Source organism: Giraffa tippelskirchi, chromosome 3 (assembly GCF_054371585.1).
Source record: "Giraffa tippelskirchi isolate mGirTip1 chromosome 3, T2T-mGirTip1v1.2.pri, whole genome shotgun sequence".
Taxonomy (NCBI): Eukaryota; Metazoa; Chordata; class Mammalia; order Artiodactyla; family Giraffidae; genus Giraffa; species Giraffa tippelskirchi.
In genome coordinates, this window is record NC_137277.1 from 100,279,324 (window position 1) to 100,300,300 (window position 20,977).

The 20,977-nt window shown below is 42.1% G+C and overlaps 1 protein-coding gene across 3 annotated transcripts in view; it reads left to right on the plus strand.

The window, feature by feature from the left end:
• Positions 1 to 10,784: 10,784 nt before the first annotated feature.
• ACVR1 (activin A receptor type 1) overlaps positions 10,785 to 20,977 on the plus strand; it is a 132,407-nt gene continuing 122,214 nt past the window's right edge. Inside the window, exon 1 of one of the 3 annotated variants that reach the window (XM_081582936.1) lies at positions 10,785 to 11,477. The gene's annotated coding sequence lies outside the window, so the exon portion shown is untranslated. The remainder of the gene's footprint in view (positions 11,478 to 20,977) is intronic. The other 2 variants (XM_081582937.1, XM_081582939.1) reach the window with 2 other exon arrangements.

Genomic DNA, 20,977 nt, shown 5'->3' on the forward strand with positions numbered 1-20,977 from the left:
TCAACTCCCAGAGTTCACCCAAACTCATGTCCATTGAGTCGGTGATCCCATCCAACCATCTCATCCTCTGTCGTCCCCTTCTCCTCCTGCACTCAATCTTTCCCAGCATCAGGGTCTTTTCAAATGAGTCAGCTTTTCAAATCAGGTGGCCAAAGTACTGGAGTTTCAGCTTCAACATCAGTCCTTCCAATGAACACCCAGGACTGATCCCCTTTAGGATGGACTGGTTGGATCTCCTTACAGTCCAAGGGACTCTCAAGAGTCTTCTCCAACCATAGTTCAAAAGCATCAATTTTTCAGTGCTCAGCTTTCTTTATAGTCCAACTCTCACACCCATACATGAGGGTGGGGTATGGAGGGAGGATTAAATGATCTCAAAATTAAAAGAGACTTAATAATAGGCCAAACAACTAAATGACATAAGCAAGCATTGCCTGGATCATGATTTGATGAAAGACTTTTCTGAGAAAATCTAGGCAATTAGAATATGAACTGGAGATATACCAAGAAATCATTAATTGTGTTAGGTATGATAGTCGCATTATGGTTGGGTAAAAAAATGTCCCTATGTATTAGAGATACTTGCTGAAAAAGTAGGAATGGAATGATATGACAGCTGAAGTTTACTTCTAAATAATACTTCTTTCCCCTGCCCACCAAAAAAAGGGTGTGTAAGGGGGCATGGGAAATAAATGAATCAAGTCTGGCCTAATCTTGATAGTTGCTTAACCAGGCAAAATTCATGGGGTTTGTTATTCTATTTTTTTTTTTCTTTTATGTTTGGAAGTTTTCTTTAAAAAGAAACTATAACATCACGAAATCCTCAAAAAAAAAAAAAATTGAAAAACAACAAGAAAAGGTAAGTGGAGGCTGTACTACACTTTTCTAAACTCTCTTCAAAATAGAAGACTCCATCATTCTGTTTTAAAGGCTAAACAATGATCACTGTAAAAATAATAAAGTGATTTTTGTTTTGATTTTAAAAAACAAATAGTACCTATTAATAATTAGGGCTGTGTTCTGAGTATTAAATTTACTGGTGCCTAATACATAAAACTGAAAATTAAGTAGAAGCAGACAATTCACAGTGGAAGACCTTCTGATGAATATCTGATTTGTCAACAAATCTTTGCTTGATTTGTCAACAGGGAACTCCAACCTTTAGCAGCAATAGAGTAAGCTTTTCTAAATTGAAAGCTCATCTCAGCTCTTTGAGAGGTTGTATGGAATAGCCTTTGCTGTGTGTTCACTTAGATCAATAAATTGCCTTTTTCCTCTCTCTGTACCAAAAGGGTTCAGTTCAGTTCAGTCGCTCAGTTGTGTCCGACTCTTTGCAACCCCATGAACCGCAGTACGCCAGGCCTCCCTGTCCATCACCAACTCCCGGAGTCCACCCAAACCCATGTCCTTTGAGTCAGTGATGCCATCCAACCATCTCATCCTCTGTCGTCCCCTTCTCCTCCTGCCCTCAATCTTAACCAGCATCAGGGTCTTTTCAAATGAGTCAGCTCTTTGCATCAGATGGTCAAAGTATTGGAGTTTCAGCTTCAACATCAGTCCTTCCAATGAATATTCATTGGAATATTGGAATGGGTTATGTGACCATTTTCTATCCAGGAATAATCGCTGTTATCAATATCTTTTCCTTGCTGCTTATGTATTTCTTTTCTTTTCCAAGTTATACTGATGAGTATAACATCTTTAGCCGCTGAAGAGTGGTAGGTTTACTTTTTTCATTCCAAGTTGGATCTCTAGGTTAGAAACTGGAGGATTTGGTAACCTTTTGTACTCTGTGGTGAAGCACTTGGGGGAACTGAGTCATAGTTAAACTTCAGACTGTTAATTAACACAACACTGTGAATCAACTATAAGTCAACAGAAAAAGTTAATATCAAACACAAAAAATTCAGACTGTTCACTGGCTTAATAACTCATGGTTGTCAAAAAGAAAAATGGAGTGAGCCTTGAGTCCATTTTACATCCCTAGTATGCTTGGCAAAGTGTTGATGTTACCTTTTACAAGGGTGGGTGAACTTGACTCAACATAACTTACCTGGCTACTTAGGAAAATCAAAGCTTATTAAAACAGTTTTTATATTACTAGTAGTAAATAAGGTATTACTTGTGGAGCTTGAAATTTGTGAACTGTTTCATCAAACTGCAAGGAACTTCACAGATTGCCCCTCATCCTTAGTGATTTCTTTAGTAAAATAGAAATGAAGAGTCCCTTTAAAGAAAAGCAGCCAGTCCTACTGAAAAAAATCTGGGAAATAATAAGTGGAAACCAAGTTAATCTTTCAAACTTGTTTATAGATTGGAATTTCTACCTGGTCAGTGCTCAACAGGAAAGAAAAATAGAAAGCTCTTTATATTCTTATCAATAAAATTAACACTAACATTGGAATAATAGGTAAAGGGCATTAAATAAAAAGAAAATTGAAAAAGTACAGCTGATATATTTATGAGCAAGGTACAACCTCATTAGCAATCAAAAGAATGCAAATTAAAACAAAGAAGTTTTTAAATTCCCAAATTGGCAAGGATAATAGAGGATATGGGGACAAAGACACCAAAACGTGTGGTGAGATGGACCCACAGTCCTAAATCAGTCAAACATATCATACTCTGAGAGAGTATCTACTGACCTGAGAAAATGCTCATATATAACTGAGTAAGAGAAAACTATGTTATTTCCTTGTAATATATAAATATGCACAGAAAAGACCAAGAGAAAATTATCTAAAATATTATATCTATTTATATCAGAAATAGTACAATTAAGTGATTTTGTCTTATTTGAAATACTTTTTTCTTTCCATTTCCTCTGTATATTTTCACAGTGAATATTGCATTATTTTATTTTTGTTTCAAATAGATGTATTTTTATTATAACAGTACCAGTTACTTCAAAATTTTTAGGAAATACAACATAAGAATGAAAAATGTAAATAAGGACAGCTAATGTGCTCAGGGTATCTTTTGGAGATAATGAAAATGCTTTAAAATTGATTGTAGTGATAGGTGAAAAAAATCTGTGAATATACTAAAAACCATTGATTGAATTGTACACTCAAATGGGTTAAATGGGTTAATTGTACGGTATGTGATTTATACCTCATAAACTTGCTGCCTGCATTGCCAAGATTACCACTGACAGCATCTTATTGCATGACCTTCCAAACTCATTTCTGTGCTCATACATATCTGCTTAAAGATTAAATCAGATCTTACCATGCATATCACTTAAAAAGCACTTTTAACTGCAACATTTATAACTTTATAACCAAGAAGTATCAAGGGACCTAAAGATGATTAGGACAACCGAGTTCTGAATCCAGCCTTACTTTAAGGAGTTGAGACCTTGAGGAATCACATGACTTTTTGGTAACAAACTTTTCCTTGTAAAAGGCAGAGGTGAGACTAGGTGAGATTTTTGGTCCCTTCCAATTTTAGACTTCTGTGAGTCTATGCTTACTTGAAGAAGAGAAAAAAAACAGTACTAAAACTGGTTGAAACTACTTCGTTGTAATAGCAAAGACTATTTATCAGTGGGAACTGGTATTATTGGTTTGGTGATAAAGAAAACAAAGGACAGAAGAGTGTATAGCATGCTATGATCTGTGTTAAAGCAAAACAGGACAGGTGTAGTTTTGCTATGTTGACAGAGTTTCTATATTAAGAGGGTGGGTGACTGGGAAACTGGTGATTCTGAAATTTGCATTTCCTTATACAATATATGGAGAAGGCAATGGCAACTCACTCCAGTACTCTTGCCTGGAGACTCCCATGGACAGAGGAGCTTGGTAGGCTGCAGTCCCTGGGGTCTCACAGAGTAGGACACAACTGAAGCAACTTAGCAGCAGCAGCAGCATACAATATATCCTTTTGTACTTGCATACTTTGTATCTTTAAAAAAAAAAAAAATTACTAGGGGAAAGATCTTGTCAACAAAGGAGCATAGATGTCTTGGGTGTAATGATAAATGACCTGAAGCAAACTTGTCATTCACTCCTTTGCTTAAACCCCTTTCATCACTTCATCACTTCCCTGGCCTGATTTTGTGATACCTGCAAGAATGGGCCAGTCCTCTACGGTCACTTCATGGTATGCTCCTTTCATTCCAGTCCCACTGGCCTTTTGACAGTTCCTAGAGAATCTTAAGTTCTTCATTCTCAAAATGTCAAGCACAGCATCAGCAACTTCATATATTAAGCTTCTTAGTAATTCTAACCTGAGTTGTGGAATTTTGAAACTGAGAGACCTCTGAAATGCAACTCACTCCTCACGTTTACACTGGAGGAGAAGCTAGGCTGAAGCTAGGCTCTGAAATCTAGAAGTTACCAGCCTAAGGTCACACAGCTAGTCCTCCGCTATATGTAATTAACCTTAGCAGCTGATCTCGGGAGTTTCATTAAACAAAAGTAGGTTAATAAAAAGGAAGCCTTTGGATTTTAGATATTGGTAGAGTGGGACTATACCAGGACTTGGAAAATTAATTTGATTTCTTATTCATGACAATGTCTTTATGATGCCAATGTTCAGAGGGACCAGTCAGGCAAAGGGATGTTCCTTAAAAATGAAAACCCACTGTAATGCTGAATTCTACCAAGAGCTACACAGTTATGTTCAAAATATACTGTTTAATTGGAGGAAGAAATTAATTTGGTAGTCCTGAGGGCATTTATCCATGGAAGTAGCTTTTAAAAATCCAAATCTCCACAATGTAGCTAAATTAACTGTAGATAAGGGAATTAGATATCCTAAAGGAAATCAGTCCTGAATGTTCATCGGAAGGACCGATGCTGAAGCTCCAATACTTTGGCCACGTGAAGAGAAGAACTGACTCCTTGGAAAAGACCCTGATGCTGGGAAAGATTGAAGGCAGGAGGAGAAGAGGACGATAGAAGATGAGATAGTTGGATGCCATCACTGACCTGATGGACATGAGTTTGAGCAAACTCCGGGAGTTGGTGACGGACAGGCAAGCCTGGCATGTTGCAGTCCATGGAGTCACAAAGAGTCGGACACAACTGAGTGACTGAACTGGCTGAAGGGAACTAGAAACTCAAGCAGCTTCAGAATGTGAGCAAGACCAAGAACAAGGCTGATGGCTGATAGCCCTTAATAGCCCTCAAGGTTGTGAGGAAATGAGTCACAAGGAGACTGAGATGCAAGCAAAGAATGAGATAAGGCTCTGAGATCTCTGAGATTCTTTTCGGAAAGAAATGGACCTACTAGCAGGGCACAAAAATGCCTAATTTGAATTCTATTCTTTAATTCCTAACTCCTACTTCACACATACAAGTCTATATATATTCCTCACCAGTTAGGTTTGTCCCATGACTGTCAGACCCTTTAAAAATATAGGCATTTCTATTTTTATAATGATTATTTCTACTTATGAAATATACAAAACTTAGAACACACAGACATGTGTAAAAAAGAAAATAAGTCAACTCTATCCATGATTCAAAACTATTACTACACATCTGAAAAAACTGTCTTCTAGTCTTTCATCTTAGTGTATATGTGAGTGTGAGGGATTCCTGTGTTTATAATATCATGGGATTGGAATATTATCTTTGTATCCTATTTTTTCAACTTATGCTTTATTGTTTGCATATCCAAAATTATTAGATGATCTTTCTTTTATATAAATCTTTGCGTGATTGATGATTATTTTCATAGAATAAATTCCTGAAATGGGATTAAAGTATCTGGGTATAAATATTTTTAAGGTGTTTCAGTTCAGCTCAGTTCAGTCGCTCAGTCATGTCCGACTCTTTGCAACCCCATGAACCGAAGCACGCCAGGCCTCCCTGTCCATCACCAACTCCCAGAGTCCACCCAAACCCATGTCCAAGGTGTTTGATACACATCAGTTATCTTCAAGAAACTGTTTTCCAGTTTACACTTTCCATAGCAACTAAATATCCTTTATAAAGTCAATCTTACCACTAGAGAATATGCTCAATTGCTAACAAATTGTATAAAATATTTTACCTTAGTTTTATTTGCATTACCATCTCAATTTTTATAGTGAACTTTTCCCCTAATATTCATATGTAAAATTTTATTTTTCCTTATCTATTATGACATTTACTGAACTTTCTATTAAAAGGTACATTTTGTTTATTAAAAAAAATTTTTTTTTTAATATATTAAAAAGTTTAGATTTCTTTTGATGGTCCAGTGGTTAAGAATTCAGCTGCCAGTGCCCCAGGACAACTGAGTTTGTGGGCCACAACTACTGAGCCTGTGCTCTGCAACAGGAGAAGCCACCGCAGTGAGAAGCCCGTGCACAGAAACTAGAGAGTAGGCCCCACTTGTACAACTAGGGAAAGCCTGAAAGCAACAATGAAGACTCAAGAGCAGCCAAAAAACACCAAAAAACACATTTTAACCCTTTTGAGTGTATGTTGTAAGTAGCTTAACTTTTATTTAGAAAGTCCTTTCCGGGAATTTCCTAGTGGTCCAGCAGTTAAGGTTTTGTGCTTTCACTGCCATGGGCCTGGGTTCGATCCCTGGGCGGGGATCCTGCAAGCCCTGTGGTGCGGCTGGAAAAAAAAAAAAGTCCTATCCCCATCCAAAGGTATTTACCTATATTTGCTCTGAGTTAATTTATAATTTAAAAAGTAAGCTTTTTTATTTCTTCTGGAAATATTTTCAGGAATAGTGTGAGAGGACACAATAACAGGATTTTGTCCAAGCACCTCGACACTGTTTAATGAATAATTTTTCTTTCTGCAATAGTTTGGTAGTGCCTCTTTTATCATATGGTTGGCTCGAAGCTGAGCACTGGTTTGCCTGTAACCTGCTGTGCCAGGAGTGACTGGATGAACCTTCCTAAATGGGAAGTGGCTGTACTTCCCACAGCTCTTTGAATACGGTGGATGGTCAATAAAGTCTTGTAAGAAATGTACAATTAACAAGTCATTCATACACCTGTCAAAGTTTAATTGGAAGATAAACAAGTATCTGTCCTGATGGGTTAAATGTTTACTGTTTGAGGAAAAGGGTGCCAGTAATGATAGGATTTTTAGTGACCCTTTCAGGTTAAGATTTCCTTTCCACCCCTTACTATTCTGATCCAGTCATTTCTATCTTTGGAACATAATACTGGTTAACTGGTTTCTTATGGGCCTCAGGATTAGGACTAAATTCCAGATCTCAAGGTTTTTGAATTTATCATTCTCTAGGAATAGTAAAGATGCAGTTTGGTCAGGATTTCTCACACTTGAGTAATGTAGGGACACAATTAAGAGGAAAAAAATTCCACAGACCTTCACAGATCTTAAATAAGTTTTATAAAATTTCATTTAAACTACATGAAAGGTACATAGCAAAAAATGGTAGTGGAATCATGGTTGCATGACAGACATATGATCCAGAATATGCATCATATTAATTACTTTAATATGAAATCAATTAAAAAAACACATATAACTGAAGCAAAAGAACAAAGTTCATAGAGAACCTGGAGATCCCCTAAGAGTACGTGTCCCAGTTCCAGTTTACCAAAACAGAAATGGGAGAATCACTATGCCATAAACCACATCCAATCCTCAAACTTTGCCTTTTTTCTACGCTATTACGCCTACTTGGCTTTCAATGCTCAACTTAAATGTGAACAACCACCAAACTAGATGTAAACTTATCTCCATATGCTTGTTAACTGTTACACAACTGTAAAATCCAAACTAAGTATGAACAAAACTGTAAAACCAGTGCTTCAAATAACTTTATTTAATGAGACAGATGATATTGTCTTGATGAACAAAAATGTCTGCTCACATTGTAAACCCAGTACTATTGCCTGCTGGAAGCAGGGATTTTTTTGGGGGGGTTCTACATTTCCAAACCAAATGAATAGACTTATTAGAATTTATTTATTCACTCCTTCAACCATTAATCTTTATTTTTCTTCCAGAAACTTCTAGAAATTGAACTTCAGCACATCAATCCATCATGATTCTCATCAACACCAGCTCTCAAACATCCCACCAATATACTTCTAAAGAATTTGCTTCTGAAAGTTGATATAAATAACTAAGCTGATTTTTGCTTTATAGGTTTTAATAAGCCATGTTCCTTCATACCATTATGAAAGGAAAACTCACTTGGAGCCAAAAAGTAAGGGCTTCAAGATGAGAGAAAAATCACTCAATGGAATTACATAGATATTTTAAATGAAATCATTTCTAAAATTTTACAATTTATAGTCTATATTACTTACACTGCAAAATTTTGTGTAATAAATTCCCCCAATTTTACAGGAAAATATTGTACAGGACTCTTAGGTTGCTCAAGACTCTGTTTCCTAATAGTTTTTGAAAGCTGTTGACTTTTAGAAATGAACATGTTGATCTGGGCGTAAAGGAGGAGGATATGCAGAAAACAGAAGAGTTGCCAATTCACAATGCAGCAGGCAATTAATTAACAAGAGTCATGCTCCTTCAAACATACAATGGAGGAGATCTGGAAATCTTAGACTAACAGAAGATGTATTTCCTCCAAGTTACTTTACTGGTGTGATTTCCCACCAGTTAAATCAGTAGATTAGATGTTGGAGTAAGCTGTGGTTCTCAATGGACAGTGATTTCACCTCCCCCTACCCTCCCTGCTGCTGCTGCTAAGTCGCTTCAGTCATGTCTGACTCTGTGCGATCCCATAGACAGTAGCTACCCTCCCTAGACATTAGGAAATGGCAACCCACTCCAGCATTCTTGCCTGGAAAATCCCATGGAAAAAGGAGCCTGCGGGTTACAGTACCTGGGTCAGACACGACTGAGTGTCTGAGCCCACACAGAGCACAAGAGACATTTTTGGTTGTTATGACTGTGGAGGGAGTCCTATTTACATCCTATGGATAGAGGCCAAGGGTGCTGTAAAACCTCTTACACTGCACAGGACAGCACCCCACAATAATTACCCAGACAAAGCCAAAGATGTCTACAGCACCAACACTGAGAAACCCTGGATTAAGATATCCAAGCCAAATGACTGTATCCTTGTGTTAATGGGGCTTGTTTGAAGGGCTGTATCCTTGTGTATCCTCTTTTTTTAAACACACACACACACACACTCAATCAACTTATCTATGTTACAAGGCCACAAATAACTACCCAGAATCCTTCCAGAGAGTCTCCTGGAATACAACTTAGTTTACATGAGGGTTAAGTTAGAGGGTTCTGCACTGAGCCAGCCATACAAAAAGACCACTATGAAGGAAGAGATAAAAGGAAAAGTTAAGATCATAATAGGATTCATTAGTTCATTTATTGACTTATTCAGCAAACCTTTATTGAGTATTCACATGTGCCAGTCTGATAGGCATGATGATACACTGTGGACACAACCAAGCCTGGTCCCTGTCCTTATGGAGCGAGCCACCAGGGAAGCCCCTTACAGCCTACAGGATACTATAAAGAAGGTTACCCGAAGAGGTTAGTAACATGAGGACTCCCTAAACGGACCTGGCTGACAAATATTTACACAGAAGCTTGAGAAGCTCCCACATGTGTGTAATCTCACTTGAATCGCACAACAAACCTCCTGAGACAGGCTATACTCCCTTCTTAAAGGGGATAAAAATGTGCCCAAGGTCACAAAGGTTTTAAGTGGCAGGGATGATGCCTCAGCCAAGAGACACTGACGTCCCTGTCACACTGTCCTACAGAGGGAGGTGGGTACATACAGGCACACATGCTTGATTGACCTGGAGTTTCCTCTCCAAATTCCCACCAATCATATAGGTACAAAGCCCTTCTCCTTCTGCATCTTCTTGCTTATATTATACCTGGGGATTCTTTTCTAGGGGTTTCATGTATATGTGCCTTGTGTTTCTAATTAGATTGTAAACTCCTGACCCGCAGAGACTAGATCATCCATTTTCTTTGCAACCTTCTGCAGTACTGCAGTCACCCAGTAATGCCTGCTGCATGAATGAACCTGTAGAGATAAAAATACTTTATGGTATTACCATTTATTGCTTTCTTGCTTTTATTTGGCTTTGTGATAGGACTACATTGTAAACTTCTGGAGGGCAGAGAAAATGGCTTAGTGCTTTCCTTACACTCATCCGGCACCGTGCAAAATTTGATCCTCACATGCCTTTTTGATGCTCTGGATAATATTAGCACACTGGAGTGTTTTGTGTATCTAAGGACCGGAGTTGTCAACCTCTCTGTGTCGGGGAATGTTCCTTCCTTTCCACTGTAAGCTCCCATGGCGCCTAGGACAGGGCTAGATTACCGCAGAACACCAGCGCTCCCCCGACGCACCCCCTCCCCCCCGCCCCAAATGCATATTTTTATTCCTAAGGAGGCGGTCTGTGAAAATGGCAAGCTCTTGCATAACCCCAGACCTTGCGAGGGAATGAGCAAAGTGGAAGGGGATTTGAAGGCAGGTCAGAAATGGCCTGGGTGAGAATGCCGAGGCTTTTCTCTGTGCATCCAGCCTAAGTCAGCCAAGCAGGAGTCCAGCAGCGCGCCGCCCGCAGTCCCGGGCCGGGAGGCAGCCGGCCCGCCCGCCCCGCGCGCCCCCCGGGAGCTGTCCAGACGGCCCCGCCCGCGCCTACCTGGGCACTCACCCCGCCGCGCGGCCTCTCCGCCTCCCACCCCGGCCGCAGGAGCCCGTCTTGGGCCTGCCCCGCCGCCTCCCCGCCTCCGAAGAGCCCCGCAGGCGGCGCGCTCGCAGCCTCCTCCGGGCCAGCCAGACAGCCAGGGGCACGCCGGGGGCGGCTCGGCCAGGCTCGGCGGGCTCGCCCCCGGCCGGGCGCCTGCAGGGGGCGCGGGGACGGCCCCGCCCCGCCGCCTTCCCTTTCCCTCCCGGCTCCCTGGATCCGCGCCGGGAGGAAATGATGTGTTGCTGCCTGGTTAATCACAGCTCCAGACACTCATTGGCCGAGCGCTCCGCAGCCACTTCCTTCTCCTCCTCCTCCCGCTCCTCCCGCTCCGGCTCCGGCTCTTTGCAGCCGCCGCCGCCGCAGCCTTTCCCTCGGCGCTGGGGGAACTTTTCTACTCTCAGTGACCGTCCCCCAGCGACTGCCCCCCGGGCCAGCCCCCATCCGGCCCGCCCCGCCCGCGGCCGTCCTCCCAGCCCGTGCCGCGGCGCCTCGGGAAGTTTATACCGCCCGCCCTCCTCCCCTTCCTTCTCCTCCGCCTCCTCTTCACCCCGCCTCCCCTCCCTCCCCCGGCTCTTTCCCCGGGGTGGCTGCCGCTGCCGCCGCCGCTGCCAGGCTGCTCTTCGGCCAGCCGCGCCGGCCCCAGGGCTGGAAAGCACCCGGCCGTCCGCACCCGCCCGCCTCCGCCGCCGCCGCCGCCGCTCGGGGACGGCCGCCGGCCCTCAGCCCCGCGGAGTTCCGGGCTCCCTCGCCGGCTGCACCGCCCCGCCCCGCCCCGCGCCGACCTGCAGCGCCCGGCTGGCTCGCACACCGCCTCCCCCCGGCTCAGCCCCCCGCAGCCGCCGGACAAGAGGTGAGGGCAGGTCGCCGGCCGCGCCAGCCGGAGCTCGGGGACCGAGGGAGGGGAGAACCTAGCGGGAAGAGGGGCAGGAATTGGGGGTGGGAGGGTGGGCGTCTGCGGTGCCTCCCCCTCGCTTTCATCCCTTTCTCCCCCCAAGCCGATTCACTCTCGGTGGGGGAAGCAGCCGCGAAACAAAACTGTCTTGCTGTGGGCCTGAACTGCTGGTGGGATGTGGGAGAGGGCAGAGGCATGGAGTGAGGTGGTCTCGGGTTTGCAGTGTCTGTGCTTGTAGTGAACTCCTTCAGGGTGTGCGCCTCTGACTTGTAAATCGATCTGGCCGCCTGACCACGGGGCTCACCTTCCCAGCTGAGCTTGGTAGATAGTCAAGGGATGGGCAAATCACCCCCACCCTCAAAATATCCGTCTCTTCCAAGAGGAATTTTCTGCTGGAGAGACAGCCAATAAACTCTGCTCAACGCCCTCCCTCCCTCCCTCCGTTCTTCCTAGCTGCAGTTTCAAAAAGCTTCAAAGCCAGGAATGTGGGATTCATCTTCCGATCCCCAGAAGGCAAATGTGGTTACAGATGTTGCACGGTACTTTGCCAAGTTTAAAACCCTTCCTTCAACACTGTAACCAAAACAGTGAGGCTGGAGCCGTGGGTGCGCTGGGGAGAGAGGTGGGCCTCTGCCGTGCTGGAAGCACTCACTTCCGTCGGGTTCTAGACTGTTTCAGCTCTGTCCAGTTTGTGCTAGATAGGTCTCCCAATCTTCCCCGACCCCCGTTTTTCCCTCTGGCGTTTTGAACGCTCCTTGCATGGGAGAGAAGCTGTAGAAGAAGCTCCTTAGGGAAGAAAACATTCCACTTAGTAGCAGAAGAAAAGTCTTGGTTAAAAAGTTGTGCTTGCCGTGGCTTTGGTAGAGAGGTAGGAAAGTAATACAATGGATTTGTCAATTTCATTGGGCTTGCTTGCTTTTTTGAAGTGTGTGTGATGGGAGTTAGATCATGAGAGAAGGGACTGATCTCATCCGCATTTTGTATATTTTTGAAAAGAGGCCTGGCATTTAAACACAGACTAGCCCAGTGGTTTTAAAGAATCCTGTTCCAGAGATGCAGACTGCTCTGACAGCCTAAGGAAAGTCGGTGGCAAAAAATAGACACCACCTCCCCTTTCCCCCCAAAAAATTCTTCCTGGAAAGGTGGTGGTAAGAAATTTCAAGAGATGAGCTGATCCAAGTGGCGGGCCTTAAATGGAAACACTATAGTATGTCCTGGCACTTGTCTCTGGAGGTGGGTGGCTGGCGGGGGGCCCGGGCTCAGGCAGCCAGCAGACGCTAGACTTGTGCTGACCTCAGACACTGGCCTCGCCCTCCAGTTTTACAGTATGCTTGAGTGTGAAACATGGATCTTTCCCATTTTGCTGATGGGGGTCGTCGGGAGGTTATCTTAGGCCTAGACAGGATTTGGATCACCTGGCTTCTGAGACCAAACCACTTTTTTTTCGTGATTGAGTTTTTGTTTTCTATCCTGAAATTAAAAAACAAATCTTTTGAGCATGAAATGTGTAGTCCTTAGGTTGATGGAATTATGTGTTGGATAATCACATTTCTACCATCAGCCCTTGTTGAGATACTCAAAGGTGGTTAATGATGTTGCAATAAATTCTGGACAGATGAGAAAACAAGGGCCAGGATGGGTTCATTCTCTTCAGTATGGGAGAGATTTACTTGAACTGGAGAGAGTGGTTTTAAATAAAACTTGATATAGGTAGTAGTTTTACAGCTTTTGTACCCTGGAACAGAGGGATTATTTGAATACGAATAAGTTTCTTGTTACCTCTGAGTAACTTAAAAGCATACTAAGGATGATGGAGGGTAAGGGTGGAGGAGAATGCCATGTTCTGGAATGTGACGAATTAACTTCAGATGTGAGGAACTTAATTCTGTTAATAGTACTGATTGTTTTTCTAAGTAGTGATTTACCAAATTTGTGCACCTGTCCATGGAGTGGAAAACAGTGACTGAATTAGTAAAGACAGACTATGCCTAGTTTACTCTAGATTACACAGAACTAGTCCTATGATGATTGTTATAGGCTTCTAGGTAAGGTTGGATTGAGTAGTCCAGCCTTCTCAGGGAGGGAGAGCTGGGGCAGAAATGGATTTGAAAAATGATCCTGCTATTCAAGGTCACAAGGTGGAGATGGAATCAATGAGTGTATACTATAATTTTAGGCAAACAGGAGCTGGGACTAGGAATTGTCCTCTGTGACTATTCTGCTGTTGGATCCCTGCCTCTTGATTTATTTTTACATGTTAGAAATTAGGGAAATATAAACTATTGGTGGTGGCAAAATCCTTTGATATGTTTTGAGTGAATTTACTGACAGATATGATGATTTGGGGAGGAGGGGACTGGATGCGTGCCAGGCTCTGTGCTTAGATCTTTACACACGCTTTTTCATTATATTTTCACAACAACCATATGTTTTATTATTATTCCATTCCATTACAATAAGGAATTGTGGCTTGGCAAAACTGAGTTGCCCTAAGCCGTAGAGCTTGTCAAGGGTGGAGTAGGGATTTGAACCAGGAGTTTGTGGGATGCTGGAACCCATGTTCTTGGCTGTTTTTGCCAGTGTTTGCCAAATTTAATTCATTTGTACACTATTGTCATGAGTTTACCATAACTAAGTCTGTCTCACTTAGTCTGTTAGTATTTCTCTTTAAAGCAGCAGTTTACCTTAAAAAAAAAAGCCTTAAAGATACCGCGTTTTAAGAAGAAAACAGTATATCACTGCTGTATTTGGAAAGCCAACTCACCTGTAATGATTAGGAGATAATCCTAAAGATCCATTGACACTTAGATTGAAACTCAAATTCTGGGTAATGAATTCCTGGGTGTGTGTGTGTGTGTGAGTGCTTGTGCTGCAGGCACCTGGGGATATGGGTGGGGTGGAGGAGGTAGGTAGATGATACTGTGTTGGTTGATATTCTGGTTTTTGATTGAGTGATGGGTTCATGGGTGCTGATATTATTTTTAGACTTTATAACCTACATACAGGATACATACTTTTTTGTAAAAAGATTAAGAAAATTAAACACATAACTATTAACATAATGATTACTTGGGGAATATTTCCCTGCACTATATAGACTTAGCTTGGTGCCTGTGTGAAGTAGGCACACAAGAACTGTTGGCTGATTGACAAGAACCCAGGTGATAATTTTAAAGCAAGCTGATTGTCGTCATACCCAAATAAGATTGAGGTAAGCCCCTCTGCCCACCCCCCCCCCACCTATTTTCTCCTGCTTCCACTCGCATTTCCAGTATTGTGACTAAAATGCTAGCACAGGCTGCTGTGTGGTTTCTCCTGACTGCGGTTATGGGAGAGATGGGCAGGGCTGAAGCTGGCACTTCTCAGTATCACCTTGTCGTATACATCTCATGCTCAGGACGGGGCAAAGAATACTGTCATGAAGTGTTAAAACGCTTTCGTTTTTTTACCTGGTGGTAAGTGTGACCATTCAGACTGGGGAGTTGATATTTAAGTTAAATCAGTGCCTGGCTAAAATGTTCACAGCCTTAAACTGGTGAGGCTGGGAAATAAAGCTGTCAAGAGATTTTAATTGGAGTCCACATAGTCTCCTGTTTTATTTTCCCAAGCAAATATTGGGCACTGTGGCTTTATTCCTGGAAATGAGGATTGAATTGGGTTTCCTAGTACAGAATGCCTTCTTTGATCTCTTGGAGTGAAAACTTGCTGTTTCTTCTGCAGCCAACTCCAGCTCTTAGAAGAACCAAATGGAAGATTTACCTCTTCTCTTTTCGTCCTTAGCCATAGAGTGCTCTTGCTTGCCATGCTAGTTGAAGAATCAGAAGTTCTAAATCAGGATTTGTCTATTGGGAAGACCACTTATGGAAGAGCTTCCTCAGGTGGGCTTGACTGGCACATCACAGCATTTGGTTCAGATAGAAGGTAGTTTTACTTGAACTTATTAAGAGGCCCAGCAGCTTCCTTTTTGAAGTTGAAATGAATGTATTTCCCTCTATCCCAATACTCAAACCAGCTGCACGACTGATCAATATTCTTGTGCTCTTATGTGTGTTTCTGGAAATCTGAGCTTGTTTATGTGTCTAAAGACTCTTATGTGATCATGGGAGCTTTGTTTTCCAGAGCCTCCACTACTCAGTTGTTTGATATTTGGGTTTTAGTCTCTGACCAACATTCCACTTTGCCCACTGGAGTTGCTTCACTGTTTGCTCTGGGTATTTGACCTTTATTTCTGTGACTGGGAAAGTGACTTTAAATTTTAGCCTTTCCAGATTTTGTGGAAGTTTATGCAGCAGGTGAAGTTTGTGTTTTGGAGGATGAACTAGGTCAGAGGGACCTATTTAGCACAGATGTCCTGATGGGTTTGTAGGAGTTCAGCTCTCTCATCATAAGGCCAAGTCTTGGCTGTTTTGTCCTTCTTTTCCACACTTTTGGGGAGAACCAAATCCTTCAGGGCTCAGAGTGGTTTCATTGCAAGCATGTGCTTCTTGGATTTTGCCTTTTGACATTCTTCTAGTGTTTGGCCATCTTCAGTACTCATGCTGGGATTTGACTGATCTCTTTGGGAGCAAGGACTTGAGGTTATTCATTTCTCTACTTTTAAAATTCTGCAGAATTCAATTTCCGTCACCGATTGAAAACTTTTCAAATCCTCTTAATGGGCTCCTTGTGTCTCTTTCATCTTTTGTGTATCTCTTGCACCTTATATAATACCTGGCCCAGACCACACAGTCAGTAAATCATTTCTTAATTGCTAAGAGAATGAATGGATGGTTGTATATGAGAGGGGCAAAATAACCCAGTACTCTGGACAATCAGGGAGGTGGTCTCAAGAGATGATGATGCCAGACACAGGTCCTTAAATTGAGTTTGGGAGCAGGGGACAAAAGACACTCTTAAGTAGAAGGAACTATTGTTTATATCCCTTTATTATGCATGGTATTATAACTTGTACTTAGTGATCTCAAAAGACATCTATTCTTTTCAGTATATGTTTCCTTTTTTGATTGTTTTTGAATTTCAGGATGCCACTTCTTTTGAGGGGAAGAATATCTCAACTTATTTTTCCTACCCTGCAGAGCTAGGACTCCTGAAGTACTGTGTATGTGTGGGGCGGTGGCAAGTGGGGCTGGTACTCAAACATTGGTGAATTGACTCCTTGACACTGACTTTCTCCTGTTGCATTTGTTCTCAAACAGTTGACAGTGAAAATAGTGTGGTAGGCAGTACTCATGTGAGAGGTGGAAGGTGGATGACCTCTTGGGTAAATGGATGGAATCCAAACTAAACTCCTCTTTCAGTAGGTTTGTAGGGGCTGCTTTGAGTGGGTATCCCACGTAGACCTTTTCCACTTGAATGTTTGACGGCTGGGTGCCTTGCGCATCTGTGAAAGCCAGATGGGCCTTGATGGCCACTATGCAGTATTGATACCATTGAAAATAAGACTGCTGTAGTTTTTGTTTCTTTTTTTTTTAGGTAGTTATGGAAGAATTATTGACTGAACTAAAAAGTAATCTTTAGTTTGATGAGAAATGTGCAGAGGGGATAAAGGAAGATAGGGGTGATCTTGGACAAAGCTAAATGTTAGATGTAGGGTGATACTTGGAGTTTGGAGAGCAGAGACGGAGAAAAACATAAGAAGAAGTTGAGCGAAACTATTTCTGGTCTAGAGGAGCTAGGCTTTGGAGGTATCTTAAACCAAATTCTGAATCTTCACTATTGAAGATTGATGAGTGATGTTACACTCTGGGTGAAAATCCACTGTGCTTGCTCACTCTCCTTAAGTGATAGTTTAATGCTTATAAGCAAATATCACTAAGAGAGCTAGAGCTTTTGGGCTTGTAACTTGATGTCAGGAACTTAAACAAGATAGAAATATATGGAGAGACCACTACAATATTGTAAAAGTAATTAGCCTCCAATTAAAATAAATAAATTAATATAAAAAATACCATCGTGTCACCTTTCACACACATTTCCTAATGGAATGCTTTGTATACATATAGTTGCTCAATAAATGTGTTGATAATTTGCATCAGTCTTGGAAAATACAGATTACTGATTAAACAACCAGCCTAACAACAACAAAAAAAGAAATATATGGAGGGACAACCAGTAGGAAGAAAAAGTGAAGGTGGTTTTGTAGAATGACCTTTACCTTCCTTTCTGGGAATAGGAAAATGGTAAGGGAAAAGTATGCCAAATGATAATTTTTAATACGCTTTTTTGAACTTGAATAACTGAACTATTGTGCACAACAGGTGTCAAGAACAGCCATTCTCTTATTTTATGAGTGTGGCCTAGTAAAAAATGGAAAATCTTAGTCCCCAGAGATTATATAAACACACATTCTATTTCAATGTTTTAAAAACATTTTTGACTCTCAGTAATTCATTTTACATCATGACTGAGTACACACACGCACGTACACGTGTATATTAAAGCTGAATTACACATTTTACAGAGCAATGTTGCTGCTGCTGCTAAGTCACGTCAGTTGTGTCCGACTCTGTGCGACCCCATAGACGGAAGCCCACCAGGCTCCGCCGTCCCTGGGATTCTCCAGGCAAGAACACTGGAGTGGGTTGCCATTTCCTTCTCCAATGCATGAAAGTGAAAAGTGAAAGTGAAGTTGCTCAGTTGTGTCCGATGCTTCACGACCCCCTGGACTGCAGCCCACCAGGCTCCTCCGTCCATGGGATTTCCCAGGCAAAAGTACTGGAGTGGGGTGCCATTGCCTTCTCCGAACAATGTTGCTGTGCCTTCTAATTTCTAATTCAATTTTTGTTACAAAATATTCTGGTCTCTATCTAGTAAGTTGATTTCACAACTTGCTAATGCGTTCTAACCAGCAGTTTGAAAAAACCTGTTCTAGGTATTGTGAAAATCAGCCTTAATTCGTTTATTGAATATTTGCTGATCTGGGCGAGAATTTTGTTTTTCTTCTTGTATGAGCCTTAGTCATTCTACAGATGACCCACACCCCTTTGCTCTCCCACCTTCCCCACCACCTTGTTCTTTTCTCTGTGTAGGGGTCTTTGATTTTTTTACCAAATCAGGTTAAAGTGACTAATATGGGTTTTGGACCAGCTTCAAGACTGCATCATTATCTTGATCCCAACCAACATCGAAGGTGGGGCTAACTTGATTTAAACTGGTGGCAGGAGCCATTTAGCTCACTGTTTATTTAGATTATATTTGAATGGAAAGGTGACTTTTCAGTAATATGGGGACAGCAGGTAACATGCCCCAAAAGGACGAGAGAGAGGTAGAGAAGGTGACCCTGTACGTATATTGTTCAGAAATGCAACACGGGATTAATAGGGGACAGCTCTTTGCATTTAAAGATGTAAGTAAGAGCATAAATCCCAAGGCAGCTCTAATTTAATTGTTGTCATTGTCTTTATCATTAACATTTCCTTGCCTTGCTGCTGCTGCTGCTTCATCTTTTCCCCCTTTTTTGTTCTTCATTTGTTAAACATTTATCAAGTTCAGTAAAAAACCAAGTTGATCTCAAGGTGCACTTGAGTAAGGGTTTGAAGAATTGCACATATAACTATAAAGGTCAGAATTCCCAAGCATCTTGGTCACAAGATACAGAGGGATAAGGATAGACCAACTCCTTTGAGGAAGTAGCTGTTTGGCTGGCCCTGGAAAGAGGTACCATTTTGATGCTATCATTTGGAGGTATCTATTATGTATATGTGTAGGTTACAAACAGGCAACATTCCAAAAGCAGGGAATGGGGCAAGTACATATGAGGTAGCTGGCTTTTGTTTAAGAGCCTAGTTGTAAAACACAGAACTACATATCTTTAATCACTGGAATCAGACTCAGTGCCTTGAGGTATAGCTTCTTGGAGAGGCATTAAGACCTGAGTGAGACATTGCAAAGGAACAGTGGACTCATGTCTTCCAGTTTGCACTAATTTCAGGGCCAAAGTGTCCTGAGTAGAATGGCCAGTGCTATTTAAATGGTTATATTGCATACCCTCCCCCTCTCCCACTTTTTTTTTTTTGCTAAGCAAATATGGAAGTTAATAAAGTTAAAAATCTGTTTGCAATGTGACTGGAGCACCTGAAGGCCAGCATTTTAGAAGAAAACTTAGATTAAAGAGTCAAATTATGGTTTACTTTGAATGCCAGGGTGGAGGTTTTAGACTTAATTTTTAGAAAGCATCACTAAGATAATAGTACCTTGAAGGAGGCCCTGGTCAGGCTCCTTATTTGCATTCTCTCATTCAAGGATCACACAACTCCATGCAGTAGTTCATCTTATTATCCTCATTCTACAGAAAGAGAAACTGAGACTTGGGTGACAGAAGAAGTCTGTCCCATGTCTGAGCTTTAATCCAGGCTATGCATCCCCACGGCATCATGCTGTAGAGCAGAGCTTGAAAACTGAGGGTTCCTGGGCTGAATCCACCTTGCAGTTTTGTCCTGCTTGATATTGCATTCAAAACATTTCTTTCAAATGGTTGCCAACATTTCAATAGGGGGAAATTTCACACAAAAAAGTCTGAATTTCCACCTACTCCTGCGGAATTGAAAGCTCTGGCAGCAGTAGGCCTCTATTCCTGCAGGAAGCCTGTCATTGTGTCTGTCTGAGGGGATGTGTGTACTGTGTTCACCAGAGTCCTGGCTCATCCTGTTTTTCCCCCAGGTACTGAGGCCCAGCCTCAGTTACTATTTATTCTTCATTTCTTCAGAGTCCTAACCAGCCTTACTGCTATATGCCAACTGCATTGTTTGTCCCTGTAGGCATGAGTGTGAGACCTCTGTTATATAGCCTTCTGTTGGTGATCAGTCTAGTGATGAGGGTGAAAGTGAAGTCGCTCAGTCGTCTCCGACTCTTTGCGACCCCATGGACTGTAGCCTACCAGGCTTCTTGGTCCATGGGATTTCCCAGGCAAGAGTACTGGAGTGGGTTGCCATTTCCTCCTCCAGGGTATCTTCCCAACCCAGGGATCGAACCCGGGTCCCCCACATTGTAGGCAGACGCTTTACTGTCTGAGCTACTAGGGAAGCCAGTGATGAGGGTAGATGGCCAGAATCTAAGAAGAAATGAAAGTAGAATTAGGGTTTTGACTTTGAGCTGGAGAAGCCATAGATTGATTAAATCATTTTTGTGAAGAGAGGGAGGGATGGGTAGTGGGCAAGCATATCTGACTTTTGGAACACCAATAACTAGGAGAATGGTGTTGATCTTAAAGCAGAAGGTTAGTAAGAGGACCTGGTTTGAGATAGGGTGTGGTATTGGCATTGAGGTTCTGGTGGGACATGGATACAGAAGAGGGCTTATTTGAGTCTAGTCAGGAGTTGGAAATATGATACTGGAACCTTGGAAATAAGGACTTGAAGCTGTGGGAAAGGATGGAAGTGGCTTTTGGAAATGGAAAAACATGGGCTAAGATCTGAATGATAAATGAACAAGCTACAAACAGTTCAAAGTCTCTTATTGAC